We start from the raw sequence: 21,559 nt of genomic DNA, 5'->3' as shown, positions 1-21,559 counted from the left end.
TGTTTTAGAGACTTAAGAGTGATGTCATAACAGGGGGAAACTTGTCATGGACACACATTAAAACCTGAACACAAGGAGAAGACCTTTGAGAACAGATATTTGGATACATAGATTGGTAACTTAATAAGGGGAGAAAATGCTGAATTAAAAACATTTTTAGAGTTACTTATATGCATGTCTCAGAAATTCTACCTCTGTTCAGAGAGGCACATGCTGAACTACAATCAAATTACTATGTCCAGCTCTGTAATTTCAATCATTCATCCCATTTATAGGGGTCTTTTTGTCTTGAATTAGGCAAAATGTGAGCCCAACAGGAAATTAAGCAACCAAGCAAAATCAGGAAATTCACTCAAGTGGCTTAGCCAGCAGAATGCCACTGCTATCTTCAAACTAAAACTCCAAAGAGAAGAGGTTGAACTGCAGTCAGATTTATTTTCAAAGTGGCTAATGTGCTTTTAATTTGTACAAGGTTGGTAACCAGGAAAAAGACAGGCAGAGCCTTACATTGCTGTTGTGAAGTTTGCTTTTCATTTTTTTCACATAAGGGCCTAGCATACAGACATACATATATATAATGGGTTTAAAAATGCACCACTCATAAAAAAACTAGAACAGCTATCTTGTTGACAAAGTTAGAGATGCTTGTTATAAATGAAGTACCCGCTGGCTTTAGAACATTAAAAATGAACCGAAACAGGAAACATACACTCAAAGACTGCACTTCTTCCTCAAAAAACATATTTGATGATAGCTCTCAGGGCAGGGGGGAGGGAAATTCTTTCAGCTGTTTACAGTGGCCTCTCTGCATTTGGGATCTGCAGATCTGTATGCAGAATATTTTAACTGATATGGGGGGGAAAGCTACAATTTTTGGTTCAGAGAAAACACCTCCGATAACACCTCGCACCCCCCCCCCCCAAATCCTCAAAGCAATTTCTTGCTTGCAGATTACCCTTGTTATTTACTGACCCAAAGTACCTAGGGACTCTAGCAATGGTCTAGGTCCCTGTTATGCTGGGAACTGCACCAACACAGAATGAGTACCCAGTCCTGGCCTGAAGAACTGCCAAAGGAAGGATGAGGCAAGAGGAGAGAAGCAGGCAGCCACCCAAGTTAAGGGAAAAGAGTATGTGTGTGGTGATCAGGCTGGTTAGCAGCATCTTCAGTACACCACTGGCAGGCTTTGACAGGCTTCTGTAGATCTCAGCGCAAAGTCAGAGCTTGCGAGGGAATATGAGAAGAGATAACGATATAACCTTGCAGATACCTAGAGGGAGTTTCTCCAAAGCCTGAAGACTGGCACAGGAGAAAGCTAAGAGGTGTCTACTAGTAGTTTAGTGAGAAGAGGGTCCATGGCTGATCTTTATTACAGATTCTGGTGGCCCTCACTGTGTTAGATATATTGCAGTTTGAAATCACATACTTTTTAAAAATTGTGATTGTAAATATGCATTGCTGCTTACTTAGCAATGCACTGCGCTTGCCATTGGTTTAAACTAAATCATGAGATCCTTCATTAGCTTTGAGAAGAAACCATGGAGCCTCTGTGGGTGCTAGGTTTGGGGCTGGCGGGTCTCACTGGTTCTTCCTGAACCCACTACCTGTATCATAGTCTTCCGTTCAGTTTTTTCTTTCTGGGAGTGAGGCTTTGTGCACAGCCTTCGACATCTTGTAACAATCCCAGTTTAGTATTAAAATAATGGCTATAATCCAAATCTCCTGTCTTCAGTCAGTAGTATCAGAGATGAGGGAGAAATTATTGCTCCCCCACTTTCCTTTTCCCAACACATAACCACCAGTGGATGTCATCTGTGCCCATCTGCACATATCTGTATATGATATAATACATTTAAAACCAGTTGGACAACTTCAACTGAATTTGATAAAGGTTTAGAGGCCTTTTGGAGGTTGCACACAATTTGTGGAAGTAGCCAACTGAATAGAAGGCACCCTACAAGTGTTCCCACTGAAGACAAAGCCACTTAATCTGCTTCTGCAGTCTTAGACAACAGAGAACAGAGAAGAAAAACCAAACTTGTGAGGCTTTCACCTACCCCAACTGCAGAAAAAGATTCACTCAGTACTTGCATCTTAGTCAGTCAGCCTTGAAACACATCCAAAAGACACCAGGTTGCATTGAAACAGATTTTTAAAATTTATTAGCTCCAATATTATCTCCTCCCTTCTTCAGAGACACTGTAGATATCTCATAGCTGAAAACACAGAACAGTTTAAGTGGGTGCTTTGAAGTGATGAGGAAACCCCTCTTTCTACAGAACTGATGGATGTCTCTTGCTCCCTTGCACAGGGTTGATCAGGGGTCAGGAAGACATTTTTCTCCCAGTCAGAGGAACAGGGACATGAAGGATCATTTGTCTTTTTCTATCCCATTCCTCTACAGCCAACGGCCTGGTTTACCTCCTGAATCATTCGGGCCATCGTAAAAGCCTCAGGCAACAGTGATTACTCTTGTTTTCTTCTTGTGAAACACCGGTTAGTCTCCTGAGAATTAAAATGCTTTAATTTCATTGAAACCTTTGGGTTTAATATATGAATATATTTGCTAAATGTGAAGGCCTAAGGTAAGCAGAGGTCACACTAGGTGATCTTCAGTTCAGGTGTCTGGGGGGCTCAAGAGGCAGAAGCTGCCTTTGCTTTAGTGAAAGGTAGATAGAGGTAAAATAGGCTATGAAGGGCTTTGAATGAAAAGACAGGGAGCATATGGTTGATACAGCAAAAATAAAGCTAGTGCAGAGTTAGAAGGAGAAGGCTGGTGTGGCTAAAGGACATGGCTAGACAACTATTGCAGCAGCAGTTTGAATGAATGAGATGAGATTGTATTAGCACAGGAGAAAAGTGAGAGAAAATTAAAAGTTCTATTTGAGTCACAACGGGCTTGATCTGTCAGTTACGTATCTGGGACGGGATTTCTGAAAGACAGGCTGTAATTTTAGTTCAAGCAGAGGAGGCAGGTCTGGGAGCATGAGTAGAAACATGGCATTTGAATTGCCTTATGCAGGGGAAATTATCTAGAAATGTAAGATGCAAAAGAAAACCCTTCAATACTTGAATATAACCAATGATTAATATGCACAAATCTATGTGAAGAATTCGTGTTTAAAATCTTGGGTATGTATCACTCTGCTCAGCTGAAATGCAAATGAAAATTCATCTTAAATTCCTGTTTTGATTTAATGATTAAAATAGTTCCTTCTTTATCTAACCATAGTCAACTTAGGAACGAGATTAAGTGAAATACAGATATTACTGGTTTGCAACCACTTTGTTTTCCAATAAAGTTTCATGTTTGAAAGATCTTTGTTTCCTGGAAACTGGTAAAAGATAATAAGGCCTGACACAATGCCACTGCCCACTGCACACCTTCCACCAATTTTCAGCAGATTTTGAGGTAGAATAAAAAAAAAAATCTATGCAGAAACAATTCTTACACTAAGAAAGTACTTAACAAGTGTGTTTCCACAGGATAATGAATTTGTTTCTTGCTCCCTGAGATTTCTGGGTAAGTAATAAAAGAAAAGTACCAGAACAGTGCTAACTACTACCTCAAAACAAAAAACCAAACCAAAATGAAACAAAACCAACCAAAAACAAAACCAAAAAAACCCCCCACCTCATAAAAAATGAAAAGCAGATGAAATGGCTCATACAGAAATTCTATATTAAGGATGGTGAAACATAACAAATGTGATATGTTGGGCAGAGAATGCTTTAAATAACAGCACTTATTAATCAAATTTATTTGTTAGTGATCTGTCTTCCCTATGCCTTGTATTGGAAATCACTAGAGGAGTTTGCAAGAGCTCTAAAAGCCCTGCCCTGGCAGAAAAAATGCAAACCTGAAAACTCAAGCAGCTCTCCTGACTGCACCCAGGATGCAGGTAACTGATGCACCTTCACTGTCCCTGGCTTTTTTAAAGGAGAGACAAGATGGGGAAAAATTCTGGGCTGAGAAAAGGCTCACTCAGGAGGTGAATAGCCATTTGGTAAAGCAGGCAAGTGTGGAGAAGGTCTAGGAAGGAAGCGCTGTATACTGCAAAAAGAACAAGGCACTTGGAAATGTATGTAGGAAGGACTAGAAACTTGAGTAGGCAGAAGATGCTTTGGCTGAACTCTTCGCAATTTAGAGTTCTCATGAGTGGGACTGTTCCTAGAGGACTGCAGTGGAAAGCTGAACAATGCTATATTGGCTCAGCACTTGGGAGCTTGATTTGCCCTTTTTGGAATCCTGTGGCTAATTTTTACCCTGAAAAACAAAGTATATCCTGGCCAGATGGCTCAATTTAAGAAGAAGCAGGCAACTGTGTAGCTGGAATAGCAGGTAATGGAGGTGAAAGGCTGGGTGTAGAAAAAGTCAGCTGTGTACAGGGGGCACGGGATGGAGTCACCCTTCCATGAAATCCAATAAAACCTGATCTGGTCATGATTAACTCAACATTTTCAAAATCCTTTTAAGACTTTACAAAGAACATAATGTCTAGCCAACTTGTAGTGGTATATGAGAGACCCCTGGCTCTAATATCCCAGGATGTCAGCCTTCTACTTGTTTCAGATTTTGATGCTGAACACTGCTTTGCTTCTCAATTCCAGCTTATTTATTTAGCATTCTTATTGCTTTATCTCATTTATAATAAGCCCTTGAACGTAAGTAAAGTACATTATACAGAAAACTCGTCTGTTTGAGCAGCCTGAGCAAGGTTTACATTAAAACCAACTGATACATGTAATTAGTGGCAGAACTTCCTCTTGTGCCCAAAACTTGTATGCTCAGCTGTGAAACTGCTAAACAGAGAGAATGGAGAAGTGTAAAAAGCATCTTTGATGAGGCTCAGCCATGCTCAGACATCCCCTCAAAACACTCAGGATATCACAGGACCCCTCAATACCTAAGCAGTGTCTCCTGTACCTGCTCCGTGTTGGACTCCACAATCAGTCCAGTTTCTTTCTTCACCCCCTTGCGTGGGGACTCCCTGGGCCAGGAGATGGAATCCACACTGCCCCCTTGCTCTTGAGGGTGACTGCAAAGTGACCCTGAGGGAAACAGGATCACTGAAGGATTTTATTGGTTCTGGAATCTTTCTGACAGGCCTTCATAAATTTGTCTTTTAAAACAGAGGCCACTTTTCCATTATATATATTTTATGGGGAAACAGATGAATGACTAACAGTGATTGCTACAAGAAGAGAAATACCATGATTTGGGGTAAATTTACCTAAGACTTGCTATCAATATCCCAACTCGCTTATATAACTCATTATACGATGACCACAGTATGTAGTAAATATGTTAACTTTTGGCTTACTAATGCTACGCTAAGTAAAAAATGATCAGTGTGCACAGCAAAATACCTTTCAACCAATTTGAAATAGTGTTGGGAATGCTCATCTGAACTTTATGAGCAGCTGTGCACATTACATAGTGTCTGAACTATTTTTGCACTTTATTTCTTTAACTACATCAATTAGCTGCTGGGCTTCTTATCTATGAACATTATGAAAATAATAACAAAAAAAAGAACTGAGTTGCATAGTCTCCTCTCTCTCCCTTCTTGATCTTAGGTGGTAATTTGCCTAGATTGGCAGCAGTTTAGTAGTGACACACACACAGAGTTAAGGTCTCCCTGTTGTTTTTGCATGAGAGGCAAAGCCAGTGGGTCACCCATGTTCTGCCTAAGAGGGGAAAACACTCCCTTTCTTGAATAACTGGATCTAGGACCTAGGTGTCGAGATGGGATGTAAGAGGAACTGCTATTCCTTTACAGAAAATAGGGGTCAAGATGGACCAAACTGTACATATCATCTGTCTATGTAGAGAAGACTTATATATGCTTACCCCAGTAGTTTAGGTGCATAAAATAACACCCAGAAGGGTATCTTAGAGCAGTCATGCCATGCATCAGTTCCCCTATGCGAAAACCTTCTCCTGTGGTTCATTCTGATTACACCTTTATCAGTCTGTGCTTTATTGTAAAGACAGCTTTGTGTGTCTCTTTAGGTTAGTGTCTCTTTAGGTTATTTTCTTCTCCTTTTTTTTTTTTTTTTTAAATTTAGAAACCTGTCTACGTTCATGTCTCGCTGTTTTGTTGGAAACAGATGGCCCTTCCTGGAGACACACAGTTGAGTGAACAGACACCAACCACTTTAACATGTGGTAGAATGTTTGTAATTAGATACTTAAAGTGCTAGACAATTATTATTGAACTTTGTCATGAGGGAAATTTAGGTCTGTGTTTACCAAGATCTGAATTACAAACCGAATCCCTGTCAGGGCTTTACTCTTGAGTATAAAATAAGACTATGGTTGAATACTGAATGACATTGATTAGAACTACCACCTGCCCCGCCTCAGATGTGATCACTCACTCCTACCTATCTCCCACCCTAGTCCCTTAGTTTTTGTTGACCCTTGTATGTGATTTGCCCATGTGATAAGTTTTGGGATGCAACCAGCTGATCATAGGAGGTACCACCCCTGTAACATCACTAGTTTAGGGCTCAGCTTCCCACCTGGTTTTGGACTACAGAAAGGTAAAAGCCCCCCAAAAGAAGAGTATCAGCCATTGTTGCAATGGGAAAAAAGCTGATAAAGTTGGAAAGAAGAATGCAAAGTGATAAAATAAATCAGGGGAGAAATTTCAGGGAAGCATTACAGAAGAGTTATCTAATCCATAAGATAATTGAATCTGCAAGGTTTTTACCCCAGTTGGACATATCCAGCCTGTGGAAGTTGACAGCAGAAGCACTGACTGCTGGGGGAGTGCAGCTGTAGCTCCTTTCACATGCCTTCCCCATCGCTGCAGCCATGGCGATCAAGAAACAGTTCAGTTTCAGAAACACAAAGTTCCCTCTGGTTTTACCTTTATTTGCAGCAGAAATACTGCAGGAGGCTGGAGGAAAGTGTTGGGACTTAACTGAGAGAAACATTAACGTTTCAAAATTATGAAAATGGTTGAACTTGTAGGTGAGGGAAAACCAGCTTTGCATCAAAATCTCACGCCTCAGCTGATCAGCTCCTGTGGAATACTTCGATATAATGGTTGTGAAAGATAAAATTATATTATTACTTCATTTTTAAAAAAACTAAATTGTTAATTCTAAGTTTGGATAAGCATTTAGCAATGAAATGCTTCAGGGATAACTTGTTTCCAACGGGGAATTCTGTGTACAGAACTGATTACAGGATGGAGCCAAATCCCTGCCAAAGATATGGGTAGAAGCATGAAAGCAGAAGAACTACAGTTTCCCATGCACTAGAATTCACAATAAAGCCAGGAGCAAAATGAGCACAACCAGAAACTAATTCAAGAGCCAGGACTGAGATATGGAGAAAGCTGTGTACTTTTCTCTGTGTACCTTTAATCACTTGCAAGATCTTTCTAAAGAGAGGTAGGTGTTGATCTTACAGAGAACAAGTACACTAATTTAAATATTCATTGTATAATTTGGGAAAGGTATCTTAGAAAACTATTTGAAAAAATTTCAGGCTAAGGTTTATCAAAATAAAATAAACATACAAACTTTTTCAAGAAACTGGGTACCGTAGGGTTGTACAGAGTGAGAAGGATGAGAGGACAGTGAAGAAGCACAAGCAGCAAAACCTGGTAATGCTGTTTGAAGTAAAATTGGTTTTAAGTTATCAGTCTCTTAAGGTTAAAATTTGAAAGCCTAGAAAGTAATCAAGCCAAAACAAGGATTTCTCAGGAACACAATTTTGGTTTGGACTCTGCATTGCAACATTAACTTGGGTATCTATAGCAGCATTGTCTTGTAATTCAGCAAAATCTTACAGGATAATAAGGTAAAGTCAGCTGAAAAACTTCTGGGTCAAAGGAAAGGTGAGGGAGTGAAATACAACTCCATGTGCTAACACTGAAGAACAGGTTGCAGAAGGTTGAAATAACAGATGCTTGTTAAAGGGATGAGAAGAGCTTGCTAATAGTTACCATTACTAAAAAGTACCTGCACCTCAGTAATATTAGGCCTGTAGGCAACAGTAAATCAGGGTTTGGTTTCTCATGATGTTAAGGATTATGCATCCACATAAAGCAGTTTCTGCCCTGACAAGTGTACAATGTAATTGTCCAAACACATCCCACTTCCTCACTATGGCTGACTCATAACCGCTTTTGAAAAACTCCCATAGGAATATTTCTTACAGAGTAAGAAGCACACGTTGGGGTTTTTTTGGCTTCCATTTTGAGAGACAAGAGAAGATGTGCAGTAGGGTCGGGTCCATGCCGGATCCCTGTGGGAGATGAAGCTGAGGTATGTCCAGCAGGTCGGTCTGGGAGCTGCCAGCTGAGGGAAGCACGGAGCAGGCAAGCAGAGGGCAGTGTAAGCACACCGTTACACAGCGCGGAGCACCACACCGCGGCGGGAGCTCGGGAGAACCAGCTATGGGGAAAGTAACGTAAGCAGTGGGAGCTGGTTACGGCACGCCACGGCGATGGCTTCAGGGGGAAGCCCCGGGTGCCATTCCCGCCCCCTCCAGCACTACCACAGGCCCGGATGCCCGCACCTCAGCCCTTCTGGGGAGAGGCTCTGCCGGTGTTGCGAGGCTGGGTGCAACCAGCTGGGCCAGGCCAGGCCTCAGTGGAGCTCACCCACAGCCTGACAAGGCCCATGGCCAGCAGGGCAGCTTTGACTGGCCGCTCCAGGCGAAAAGCAGCCCCCGTGCCCTCCCCACCCAGCCAGGCCCCAGCCCCACCGCCCGGAAGATGATGATGATGATGAGGAGGAGGACGACAACCACCACCATCACTGCCGCCTCCTCCTCCTCCTATTCCCGCCTCCTGAGGCGACCCCCGTCGTTGGCCGCTGCACATGCGCAGTCTGGCCAGCAGGGCCGCGCCGCACGCGCACCCACGTCCCCCTTGCGGCTCTATCCGGGGACGCGATGACGTAACCACTACCCCCTCCCCGCGCCCCTCCGCATGCTCCCTGGTTAGCCAATGGGAGGAGGGAGCTGCGCCGCCGCAAGACCTCCTGGGAGCTGTAGTCCGGCCCGTCCTCCCCGCCCCACCCGGCACCTCAGCCGTGCGTTTCTGCGGGGAACAGTCCCACCCCCCGGCGCTTGTGGGCTGGGCCGGCTGGCCCTGCTGTCCTATGGCAAAGCGGGTCAAAGGGCGGCGGGCGGGCGGCCCAGCCAATGGGAGCGGGCAGGTGCCGGGAGGGGGCGGAGCCGGCTGTGTTTTGTTCAATTGCCATTGAAGAGCCCGGTCCATACGCGGAGGGGAGGCGGCCCGGGCGGGCGCAGGTACCGGTGGCCGGCGCCGCGCTGCAGTGAGGGGGGGGGGGGGGGGCGGGCGAGCGAGCGAGGCCGCGGGGACAGCGCTCGCCGGCGGAGGGTGAGCGCAGCCGGCAGGTAACAGCCCTTCAGGCAGCCGGCGACTCACAGGCAGCGCCGGGCGGAGGGGAGGTGGCCAGGCCCGGACCCCTGCACAGAGCCCGGGCGGCTGTGGGGACCGGACAGCTTTCACCGGGTGGGGGAGCGAGCGGTGCCTGGGCCGCCGCCTTGGGAGGGGGGGGACGGGACACCCTGCGGGGTGGGGGTGTCACCCCGAAACTGCCCTACCCCGCGGCAGCAGCCTCCCGCTGCCGCAGAGCTGCGGTCTGATAATCTCTGTAATTATATAGATAGATAAACAGGTACAGACTTCATATTTTTTTATGATTGGTATTGGTGTTTAGACTGGGGGCCGCGCTCCTTCATCACAGCTGGAGGTAAAGGTTAGTTGCCTTTTGCCCTGCCATTATAGCTGAAGACTTTGTGTGGAAGCGAAACGGTGGCTGCCCGCAGCCCAGGCAGAAGGAAGAAACCCCCAAATCTAAAAAAACCCCAACTTATTAGCGTTAATAATTGCCACTCGGGGTTGCCTGCGCGGCGGGGCTGCTCCAGGCGAGGGCCCCGGCCTGCCTGGGCGGTGCGGTGCGGGGGGTCCCCGGCCCCCGCGGGGCTGGCCTGGGCGCGGGCATGCCTTTGTGCCGCTGCCCCGCGGGACGCCTCTCTGCGGGCACGTACCCCGGGGGTTTTTGAGGCGATTCTCCCCTCTGTTGCTCAAGGATAGAGTTACGTCAGAGTAGGTGCATGATTTTCCACAATAGCTGCCTTCCACAGTGATTCCTGGGTGAAAACGGCAATTATTTTCTTCATTCCTCTCCCTCGGCAATAGGAAAGCTGATTTCTAATTTATGGCTCCTAAGTGTAACGACCAGTTGGGTTCAAAAGTCCGAGATCGGCGAGTCAATAGGCTCTTTGTGTTATTCCGGCTTTTCTAAGGGCAGTAACGTGGCTTTGTTCTGATTATTTGGCTTATTAAATGTCTCCTTGCCTGCACGGAGGCTAAATAGAAATGTGTTCTTGAAATTTTGGATGCTATTTAAAGGAGGTCGCTTTAGGTCTCGTGAGACAGAGGCTGGTTGTTGTAGGTGATGGTTTAGCGTTGTGTCAGTTATTTGAACTCTTCTGGCAGAGATCTGAAAGTTAAGGCGTTTTCTCTTTAGGTAAATGGTATGTCCATCATAACTGTCCACAAAACAGCCGTTGCAGAAATAGTGCTTTGTAGTAGCACTGTAACTTTCAGGTTGCAGGGTTGAGAGAGGCTTGGTGAGTCAGACCAGATAAGACACTGGTTTTTAATGTGCATGCCGAGTTCTAGGCCTCGGGATGAGTTGAGCCAGCTGGTCAAATCTATTTTCTGGTTCACTGTGCTTACATTAAAATTAGCTCCTGAGAACAGTTATTACAGCCTTTACTGTTACACTACCTCCCATTCATATGCCTGACTGCTAGAAAATATTTTTGTCAAAGCCATTTTTGGCAAGAACCAGTAAGTTTGTGTATTATGTGGCAAGCTGAAATGTTTCTGGATGTGTTTTAATTGTGAATAGTCTGTTTGCTTCGAGTTGGGCTTATGAAATCTGGAGTACAGTGTTTGCCGAATAGCAAAAACTTTCCTAATGAAGCATGTGACTTGATCTGGTTTTATTGGAGATGCAGTGTATGTGATGAAGCCTGAAGAGCTTGTATCTTTACAATTGCTGTGCTTCTCAAAATGCCTGGAAGAATTGGACTCAGAGGTAGGACATCAGTATGTGTAAGGTGCTAAAACACACATTTCATGTAGTTCTGCATAAGCTGTTGGAACTCCTAACTAGAAAATGGGTTTACTACTCATTTTAAATTTCTGGGAAATACTATTCATTTTAATATGTCTGTTATTGTAAATCATCCCTAGTTTTTATCAATAACAAGATGCCACTCTTCATCATATGGAAGTACATGGTGCCTGTTAGACATAAACTTAAAATACTGATCTGCAGGATCATCCCCCCTAATGATATCCTTTCAGGATCTTCCATGCTGTGGTAATCTGGCTGTCCTCTAGCGGCCTTTACCTGCCAGTGTGTAATCCATAGTTATTGTGTCTTTAACTTGAGAATTAAAGTTGATTAAATAATTATAAAGGGATATTTAAAATTTGGTGTAGTTAAGCTTTCGTACTTCCTCTTGAAAAGCTGTTTTTCTGCAGGGTATATGATTCAGAAGAATGAGGAGGCTGGAAGAATAAATATTTGTATTTGCAACCATTGTGTTAAGCTTTGGAAGTTTAGTATAAGCATAAAACTATATTTATGAAAATGTGGTGGGTAGATAAACTGAAAGCTTAATGTTCCTGCGATGACTGCAATTTAGTGCATGGATTGCTTTATTAAAAAAAAAAAAAAAACACGAAGGATTTATTCTTTCCCATAGGAATTCCTTGAGAGTCTGGTAGCCATTACTGTAGCTCCCTTTTTTAGTTCCTTCTGCTTTTCCCTTCCCTGTTCTTTCTCCCCCTTCCTCTGTTGCCTCCCCCCAATCTACATTCCTTTGTGTTAGCAGTGATGATGGCAGTTCTAGTCACCTCCTGTGGTTTGATAGATTATTCCCTTTAGAAACATGGTGTACTTAAAACTTTCCAAACACAATTCTTTCCTTGCTCCTACACTTTTTTTTGATGCTGGTTTTGAGTTTTACTCTAAGAATTTGTCCTTTCTCGTTCATCTTTGAGTTTTCTTAAATACTAGTAAGAAGTCTTGTTAAACCTTTTGTGGAAAATATTAGTATTTATATTACTGTTTAAACTCCTTTTTATGTATTTTGATGGTCATAATATAAACAGAAATTTTGCCTTTTGGCCACAGTAAATTTCCCTCTCCCATGCAAGCTCACAAGTTTTGTGCTTTTCAGAAAGTTTGCTTGCTTTAAACTTCAATTTTTATTTTTATTATAAAATAAACTTCCTTGATTATTTTTAGATTATTACATTCTTGAGATCTGATATTCATGTAAGAATGATCTTGCAGGTAAATGTTCATAGGACCTTCTCTTTAGTCTTGCACAATCTACATATAAACTTAAATTTTGAGACATATTATGGTAGAACATGTAAGGGATTCCTGTCGATTGTGGAAGCAGCTATAACTTTTATTCTAGATACAGCAAGTAACATAAGCTTACTGGGGGGGTGAAACTACACACAGAAACCTGTGAAAGGCTTTATGAGCACTCTTGAAGGAAGGGTTAATGAGCAGAAGGCAGCCCTGTTCATTAATTCTAGGGAAGAAATTCATGGCTAGGAAAACAGCCACTTGAACTCAGTGTAGTGGCTGATACTTTCTTGGTAGGTAAGTTGTTCTAATCTGTTGACTGTGTATACCTGAGAGGTAGCTGTTTATGTTGACAGGGTGTTTTTTGGTATGTCATGGAGTTTGTGTGGTTAACAAGATCTTAGCCAACAGTGAATTACTGCAATCCAGTGATGAAAGAGAGTCTATATAAAAAAAATAAATAAATAAATCTGTGCTTTGTTGGTTTCTCTTAACTGTAGACACTCTGCTAGGGGGATTGAGACAGTCATATTTTCAGAAAATGGTTTTCTTTACGGGTTTTCTTTTCCCTTCAAAAGGAAGTCTGTAAAAAAGAAAAATGGCATATTTTTAACTCCTTTCTAGGCTGTTTTACAAATTTTTTCTGTGATGACCCAACTGGATATTGCAGTACTGTTTTATATAGGAAAAACCTGAAATCAAGGTAACTGTCAAGTCTTTAATATTGCCATTTCTACATTTGTGCTCTTCGGCTTTTCTGTTTGGTCAGTTTGGGAAATAATGCCATTAACAAGCTGGCAAAGAACTCATCAAATAACTTCTAATGTTTTGTAGTGGACACAAATAACTTCTGAAGGCCATTATCTCTGCTAATTTTGAGGTTGAGGGAAGGAAGTAGGCAGGGCTGTTACTAAATACATTATCTGGGTTATGGCTCTCAGTTTACTGACAGCACTTTTTTTAAGCAAGCAGTTGAATATGATGCTTTAAAAAATACAAAATGTTTCAGTTAGGAAACTTACTGAGTTATAAAAGCAAAACTAATATAATTGACTTTCCATTATTTGAACTTGGTTATATTTTAGTGAAACGCAGGCCATCACTTATGTTTTGCTTGTTGGGTGTTAACAGTAAGATCAAGGGTTCTGATTATCTAATGTTAGCATCATTGCTCTGCTCTGAATTTGGTATGACAACATTGATATGTTTCTGTAAAAATGGGATGAATATTGTCAATGGTATATCAAATTGCAGGCCTAGAGCTTTGGACATACAGTGCCAGTGGTGGCAGTCGCTCTTCAATGCGTGTAAGTCTGTACAGATAGAGCTAAGAGTGTGAAATAAAACAATATTTTGCCTAGACTTGTCATTAGAAGTGTCACTTGCAGAACTGACTTGGTATACTAAGACCTAGATGTCATTGTGGGAAAGGCATTTGAGATGGAAGAAGGCTGTTTCTGCATTTGCTGAGCTTTAAAATTGGAACCCAGCTGGTACAGGAAATAGTTGAAGCAGTAACTGCAGCACCACTGTCTATACCTTTACTTTTATGTTTTAGACTGAGATCTGTGATGCTAGAAGACAGGATCTGAATTCTTCTTTTTCTGAAGAGTACTTGTTTCTCCTTATCACCCACTGCCCCCCCCCCGCCCCCCCCCCCAATCCATCCAGTCTGAGCAGCTGGCTTGTTGTTTATTTGTTAATATACTTAAGTTTTCTGGGTTTATGGAAGATCACATTTATAATTCATCAATTTCTACACTGAAGTTAAGGTGGGTTAACTTCAAAAATGAAGAAAAGCCTTTACTGTCCTAATAAGACCTCATACAACAAGGCTGTGGCTTCTCTTCTACTGTCGCCTCCCCTTGAGCCATGAATGGGAATAATAGGAACTTCTGTTGGTGTTATATTAACTTTAGGTCTCTAATTTGCATTTCAAATAACATTGTGAACAGCATTAATGCCTTTGAGGGGTTTGGGAGGTTTTTTAATTTGTAGGGTAAATGTGTTTTTTAACCTAATTGGGCAGTTCAAATTATTATTGCAGCATGTTTAATTTTTGCTCTGTGCAGTTCATGTTGATGTCAGTGGCACTAAATCATTCCTTCAGTGCTGTGCACATGTATTATGTTTCACCTCTTTAATTGTGGCTTTAGATTTTGTTGTAGTAAAGTATTCCTCCATTTCATACAGTTACTGCTGGATACTGTGTGTTGTGTTCTTTATTCTACCCTCCAAAGCTTGTTTATAGAGAAAATTCTTGTTTTAATGGTACTACTTCCTTTAATTCCCTCTGCTTTCCCAAAGAAAAATGCACTTTTCTGTCTTCCTTCAAGGTTTCTGTTGATTTGACTGCTTTTGGTTTTAGAGGGATGAAAATTTATCATATTTAAGGAAGCATGCAAGTGACAAAAGCTGTATGTCATTTGGATCTGTCAAACCATGTTGCTTTATCAACTTCCACAGTACAAAAGTAGCATGCAGAATATGAAAAAAAATTAAAGTTTGGAGCCTCAGGTGTGATATAGATTATGGATCACCAGAGAGTTGTGGAAACATGCTTGAGGCTGGATGGCTCTGGATCTGCTGGGTTCTGTCTCTAGCTGCTCAGCATTTCTTAACATGTAGATGGCCACTGAGGCTGCAGGTAGGTTTTGCATCATGGTATGAACCAACTTTGTTTTCATAACAGAGGAGACTTCTCTCCTATGGACTGTTTGAGGGTGTGATTTTTTTTTTAAGAGATGGTCTCTATTTAGATACCTAGGATCTATTTGTATGGCTGTATAGTTTTTTTATGAGCTGACAGAATTACAATCTTAGTTTAAAAAAAAAGGAACCTTTTTACTCAATTATCCCAGTCTAATAGTAGTGGCAAATAATTATTCATTATGTCCTATTTGGAATGGAGTATAGTGGTGTGTAAGCATGCCTCAAGACTACTGCTGTGCCCCAGAGCATAATTTCACGCAGTATTTAGTAAGTGAGGAGGAGAGAGGAGTAATGAAAACAGCATTCAGTAACTACTTACTTGAATTGGCTAAAACATGGTATGTATTTCTTCTAGTGGGAAAGGAGTGGGTACCTGGGACCTCATCTTTTTATTTTTTAGAAGTGATGAAATAGAACAACAAAGTTGAATCTTGATGGATTTGAGAAGCATGAGTAACTTGGAAGCTAAACTGAAGTGCTGTTGCCTGCTGTAGGGGCTACCGACGGTTAAGATACAATAGCAGTGTTGCTGCTTAGAAGATGCTGCTGGCACTGAAATGTGTAAAGCTTAGCTTGTTCACTTCTCAGTACGTATGGTAGTCCAGTTGAGCTTGGCTACATGTGTGCTTGCTTACCTCATCTTCCTTTAGCACTCCATCTTGACCAGACCTGTCCAATTCAATATTTGGATAAGAAATTGCTGAACTCCTGGAGGGTAAGATGGACTGTTGCTGCTCTCTTATTTTCATGTTTCACAAATCGGAAGGATGGCATTTAAACAAAGCAGACAAGTACCTGGATAAATACTTGTAGTACCAAAACTGTTACAGAGGATGAAAAAGGATAGTATTTTGTCTTTGTATGATTCTTAGGTGTCCTATTTGTGCTTGAGCTCTGACTTAATTCTTCCCCTGTTTAGTGACTTTAGATTTTGCAGTTTAAATGTGAACATCTCAGGCACAGACTCCCTCTGGCTGGCTGTAACTAATGCTGTCTGCTTCAATTCCCCATCTGTAAAATCCTGTGTATCTTAGTTTTTATTTTGGAATATTTGGTGTGTGTGCAGCACTTTCCACCCTCAAGAAGTACTAAGCCTAAGGCTATATAGTTGTAGTAAAAGGTACGTGCATATGTCTGTGACAGTCCTTTGCGACACCACATCAATGAAAGCTATTACATCACTGTTCTAGGTTGTTGGAAGGCTAAGCACGCATGTCTTTCTGAAGTAATCGGCTTCTGTTTTCTGTTGGTCATGAGAGAAAGATACAACAGGATACTGCAATATTGCTGAAATTTGCATACTGCTGTGGGGAATGATTGGAGTTGATTTGTTTATGTGTGATAGTGGTATAGATTTCTGGTATAGTAAAATAATCTGAACATGAAAATCCTGAAGTTTTAATCTGAAAAATCAGAAAAGTAATTTCAAGCTCATTGGAACTAGACATACACTGTAGGAGGACAAGCAAAGACATTACAGTGGCTTGAAATTGAGGTAGTCATTTAAAAAACCCAAAAAGTAGGGCTGAAGAAGCTGTAGGCTGGCTGTGAGTCCCCTGCCCTATAGTAGTATTGCACATCTAATGCAATTCATAAAAGAAGCCTGAGCAGCTCTACTTTCTTCTCAGTCCAGTGCTTTGCTGTCCTCAGCATTAAAACTTGTTCTGAATATGGAACTAGACATCTTCCTTACTGCGGGTCAAGCTTATTGCTTAATTCCCTGGGCGTGAGGGACAGCTATTCTTTGCGCTGTAGTAAGTAATCTTTTAAAAATATTTGAACTGTTCTTTGTCATGTTCCTGTTTCCTGGTGTCTTGCCCTCCACCCTGCAGCCTTGTGATACTTTTGGCCTAAATAAAGCTAGTGTATTCAGTTCTTCCCAAGAGGTCATGTTTTTTTCAGCTCTAATCATTCTTGGTCTTCTCAAGTTAGTTCACATTAGTCTTCAAGTGTGGTTGTTAAAGCCCAACTTTGTACTACAGCTAAGGCTTTCCTGTGCTGAGTGGAGTGAAAAGACTGTTTCATGTGCCCTGGAGCTGATATTCCTGTTTATGCATCCCCATACATTTGACTTTCTTACAACAGCTTAACACTTGTTTCAAGGCGAGCTTGTTGATCCAACCTAGCCCACAGCTTTCTTCTGACTCGCCTTCCTGTTTGCTCAGTTTGTCCTGCCTGAACATACCTTTCAGAACTGAATTGTATCCTGTTTCTTGCAGAACAGTTTTCCAGTTTGTCAGAATTACACAGAAGTTTAATACTGTCTTGCAGTTCTTCCTGCCTTTCTCCTACTTGTAACAAGATGACTATGCTGGCAACAGATGATGGAAAACAAAGAAATTGGTGAACTGAGCTGGGTTCCTGTTTGGTGTGTTCTCCCATGCACCACTGATAACTGCTCTCTGGGTATGGTTATCCACCAAGTATTGCATTCACTATACAGTCCTTTCTTACCTTCCAACAGCAGAAGTATTTGAACTTAGATCTATGACCTCAGTAAGTTCTCTCCTGTCCTTAAACCCCATTACTCTGATGTCAAAGTGAACCCTGTGGGTGCTGCTCACCTCCTTGTTGCCTTTTGGCATTTACAGAAGGTTCCCCACTTCCCCTGGGATTCTGCTGGAATGTGGGGAATTGGAGACCAGTCACAGGGATTTTGGCCTCTTTCTGAAGACAGATGTGGAATGAAGGCAGGCCTAGCTTCAGAAACCGATGTCCAAAACTTTTTTTAAAAAAGCGTGGCCTGTTCCTGTCTGTACTCAAATATATCACATAACAGCCTAAATCTGGTACCTTGCAAATAATTCCAGGTGTTGTAGAGTGACTCTGAAGTCCTCTACAGTTAGGGTTGTTTGCAAGCTCTCCATTCTTGAGGTGAAATTTCTCTTACATTGCAAGCTAGGCATTGAAGAATAAGTCCCTCTACTTGGAGCTAACTTTTCTTTAGGGTACTTTTTCTTGGATTTGTATTTGGAAGTATTTGTTGACATCTCTATGGGTGCAACTTTCTTTCTTTGAAATCTTAGTTCTCATGGTATCTCCCCTGCTGAACTTGATTCACATAATGAATCTTGTGCTTTACAGAAATGGGTTTCTCTGAGCACTGTCTCTGTTGGGATTGTTTGATGCAGTTCTGTAAATTCTTTTCATTGGTGCTTCTCTAGCATCTCTCCCTGTAAACTTCAAACTATTCTGCATTTCCACCTTCCAGTAATTTCCTTAGTCTTGCTCTAATCATTGTTCTGTTTATAGTCCCTGTATATGCAGTAGTTTATTCTCATCACCCAGATATATTCGAGTGTAGTTAAAGTTTTGATGTGGTTGGCTGCAAGCTGGAATAATTAATCTTCTAAACATTCTTTCCACTGTGTTCTCTAAGGAGATGGACATCTATCCTTTGAAATCATGCTGCAGGCTTAAATTGAGCAGAGATTTAGAAAGTCTGATAATCCTTCTCTAAAGATGTTGAATGTTTGCTAGCTGAGATTACTTCAGTGATCACTTTTACCCCACAATATGTTGCCAAAAAAGTAAGGCAGCATCTCCTGGTATTGAGAAGTTAAAGGCAATGTAGATGGTGAAATGTGTATTGAGTGTACTTTAGGATGTTAATACTTGTTTATATTTTGATATACAAGATGAAATAAAGTTGTTTATTTTAATGTTATGAAAAAGTAAAAGGGCTTTTTAACTTATGTTTGCATAACACCTAATCTTAAAATCACCAAATTTCCTCTTCAAATGGTTAAGATATAAGTAGCTTTATGCTGTTATCCCCAAACTCCCATTTTTGCTGTAGAATAGTATGATTGAGAAGTATCCCCCATAATATCCTTGAAGTGGTGTCTGGCATGGCTTGGGGGTATGGGTAAAGTGGGGATTAATGCTGTGCTTGTGTGTAGCGTTTGTGCACTCAGTTGTACAGCAAGGCATATCCTAGTTCCTGCCCTCAGGTTAGATATTCAGGGTGGGATTTACTTGCTTAGCTTCTAACACCTTCAGCTGAATTAACTGTTCCAAGCTCATAATCAACAGAAACAGAGATTTTGTTGTTAGGACGCTTTTTTTTCAGGCTTTAGTTAGATGCATCCTGCTGTCAGTGGTGCCGCTAGTTTGACTGTGGATGCTGCAACTGAGGGTGGTACAGGGGGAACTGTGTTCAGAAAGGCTCTTGCAAGGTGGGTTAATACTTGGTTGTGGGAGATTTTTCTGTGTTAAGTGTGATGCTCAAATTTTAGTAATCAGTTGCAAAATACCATGTATCCTTGAAACTAAACTTTAACACTCTATATACAGGACTATAAACTTTGGAACTGGTTCAGGGGGACCTTCCCTTCCTCTCACCCTTTTCTCAGTTGAGCACAAGATCTGAGAGGATCAAATAAAACCAAACCCGTTTCTAAATTCTGAAGTAGTTACTGAACTAATTGTTAAACTGAGCCAAACTGAAATGAAGTAAATGCCTCTTGCACCTGCAGAAAAGGCTGCAGCTGTCAAAAGCTTGTTTATCACTTCAGTACTTCTTGGGTCCAGGTGCTCAGCCAGTGACTTCCCCCAATGCAGTGGTTTGATGTTTCTGATCTTCGGCAGAAAAGATATTACTGCTTCATGCAGACTATAGTATGCTTAACCTTTACATGTGTGAAGATGCCAGAAACCCAGATGTAATTTCAGAGGCTTATTTTAAAGTGTGTTTAGGTAAAGCACAGTTTTTATCAGTATTGAAAGATCATTTGAAAGATTGAGGGTTTTCTGGTGAAGACCTGAAAGTATACGCTTGCATCTTTCTTAATGTTGACTTTATCAGATAAATCTTTACTGTTTTGTCCTTCAACTTGGTTACCAGAAGCTGATCTTGTCAGAATGCAGTCATCTGTAAAGATGACTACCCAGATGGGAGGACACAGATTTCCCTTCCAAATACTCATGGTCCTGTTTTCTTTTCTGTTGCTGTTACCTGCAGATGTTACATGCTTGACTTGCTAGTCGAGTCACCTATCTGCTGCCATTTAAAGCTGCTAAATTTCTGTCCCAATCAGTGAAGATTAAAACTAAAGGTTCTTCCCTTTCTCAGACTTCATTTTTTACTTATCATTTTTGTGCTCAAATAAAACTGAGGTATTCTGCCCTATACTAATCACAGTGTGGTCCATAATACTTGTGTACTGATTGGCACCTTGTACCCGTTTGCTTCCAGTACAGGAGCATGGTTTTGCATTAGGGCTTCATAGCCTGTATTGTGTGAGTAAACTTCATCATTTGGAGTCCTAGTGACTTCTATGAATCCACTTTGGCAAATTAATATTTCCACAGAACTTGCTTGTAGAATTAATGACTCATTCATTAAACATCTGATAGTGTTGAGGTAGTACATAGTGAAAATCTTTTCCATCAAGCAGAAGGTCGCCTCTCAGTATTTAAAGAAAAAAAAAAATCACACTGATGTAGCTAAAATAGTTCACTGTTTTTTTCCTGACTTAACACAGCCGTCTTCTCTTACATGGTGTAACTTTGTCCCATGAGATTTCCTTCAGTTCATTTAATTGTTACAAATGCTTTTTTTAAATGCCTACTGCAACTGCATACCCCTTGGTTTGGGTCTTGACCTCTAACACAGTGCTTCCTGAATCCAGCTGTTCCGTGTGCTGTTGGAGGCTGAATACATAGACAGAGAAAGTAGTTATCTTGCTTTTGGAATGGTCTAGTGAACTAGTAAGAGCTGCATAGCTCAACTGAACTAATTTTTATTGAAGTACCTTAAGTCTGGCAAACACTTAAGTCTGGTTACATTTGAAGTAATACCCGAATCCAATGCTGAAAGCACACACAGTATTGACATATGTACTCCTTTTGTCTTTCATTCCATTGTTTTAATGGACTTCACTTTGTGGTCTGTTCATACTTGGAGCATTTGTGGACTGTTACTGAGGGTTCATGTGTAGTGGAGCAGTATATATGTAGCGCAGATCTTTTTGGAGACTTTGCCATTCAAAACTCATGGGATGTGCAAAATATAAGTTGGAAACCAGTGAATAAGTTGATATGAACTGTAGTTAAGCAAAGTAAGGAGCAGCAACAGCAAATTCTTCAAACTAGCATCCAGTTTTGGTATTTGTAGTGTGATATCTTAGACATCTTTATGTTAAAGAAAATTCTTACTACATGAAAGCTGTGTGGTGTTTATGCTTTTTTCTGGATTCTAACGGATCATGTAACTAGATGGGTGTTGTAAAACTTGAGGTCTTTCAGTGTGCTGCCTCTTGAGGTGGTGTCTTCTGCCAGATGAGTTCAAGTTTCTTGAGTAACAAATTACAGATGGTCAGCCATGATTGAGAACAAGTTTGGGCCATGGGAGGCAACTTGGTTGTCTGTTATGCACCATATCTCATATCTGTTCAATGCATTTCCATGCTCTTTCAAGATAGATAATATAGCAGAAAGCTTTTAACTACTG

The 21,559-nt window shown here is 41.5% G+C and overlaps 1 protein-coding gene across 5 annotated transcripts in view; it reads left to right on the top strand.

Annotated features, from left to right (window-relative positions):
* The first annotated feature begins 9,232 nt into the window (after positions 1–9,232).
* The window catches only part of FAM53A (family with sequence similarity 53 member A), a 72,799-nt gene continuing 60,472 nt past the window's right edge, over positions 9,233–21,559 (top strand). For 2 of the 5 annotated variants that reach the window (XM_074865560.1, XM_074865556.1), the window contains exon 1: positions 9,233–9,277. The gene's annotated coding sequence lies outside the window, so the exon portion shown is untranslated. Of the gene's footprint in view, positions 9,386–9,729; positions 9,751–17,422; positions 17,512–21,559 lie in introns of those variants that run through there. The other 3 variants (XM_074865557.1, XM_074865558.1, XM_074865559.1) reach the window with 3 other exon arrangements.

The sequence above is a fragment of the Strix uralensis genome, chromosome 4, assembly GCF_047716275.1.
Source record: "Strix uralensis isolate ZFMK-TIS-50842 chromosome 4, bStrUra1, whole genome shotgun sequence".
Lineage (NCBI taxonomy): Eukaryota > Metazoa > Chordata > Aves > Strigiformes > Strigidae > Strix > Strix uralensis.
Note: the sequence above shows the minus strand (reverse complement) of the source record. Positions and strands in the feature narration are given on the sequence as shown.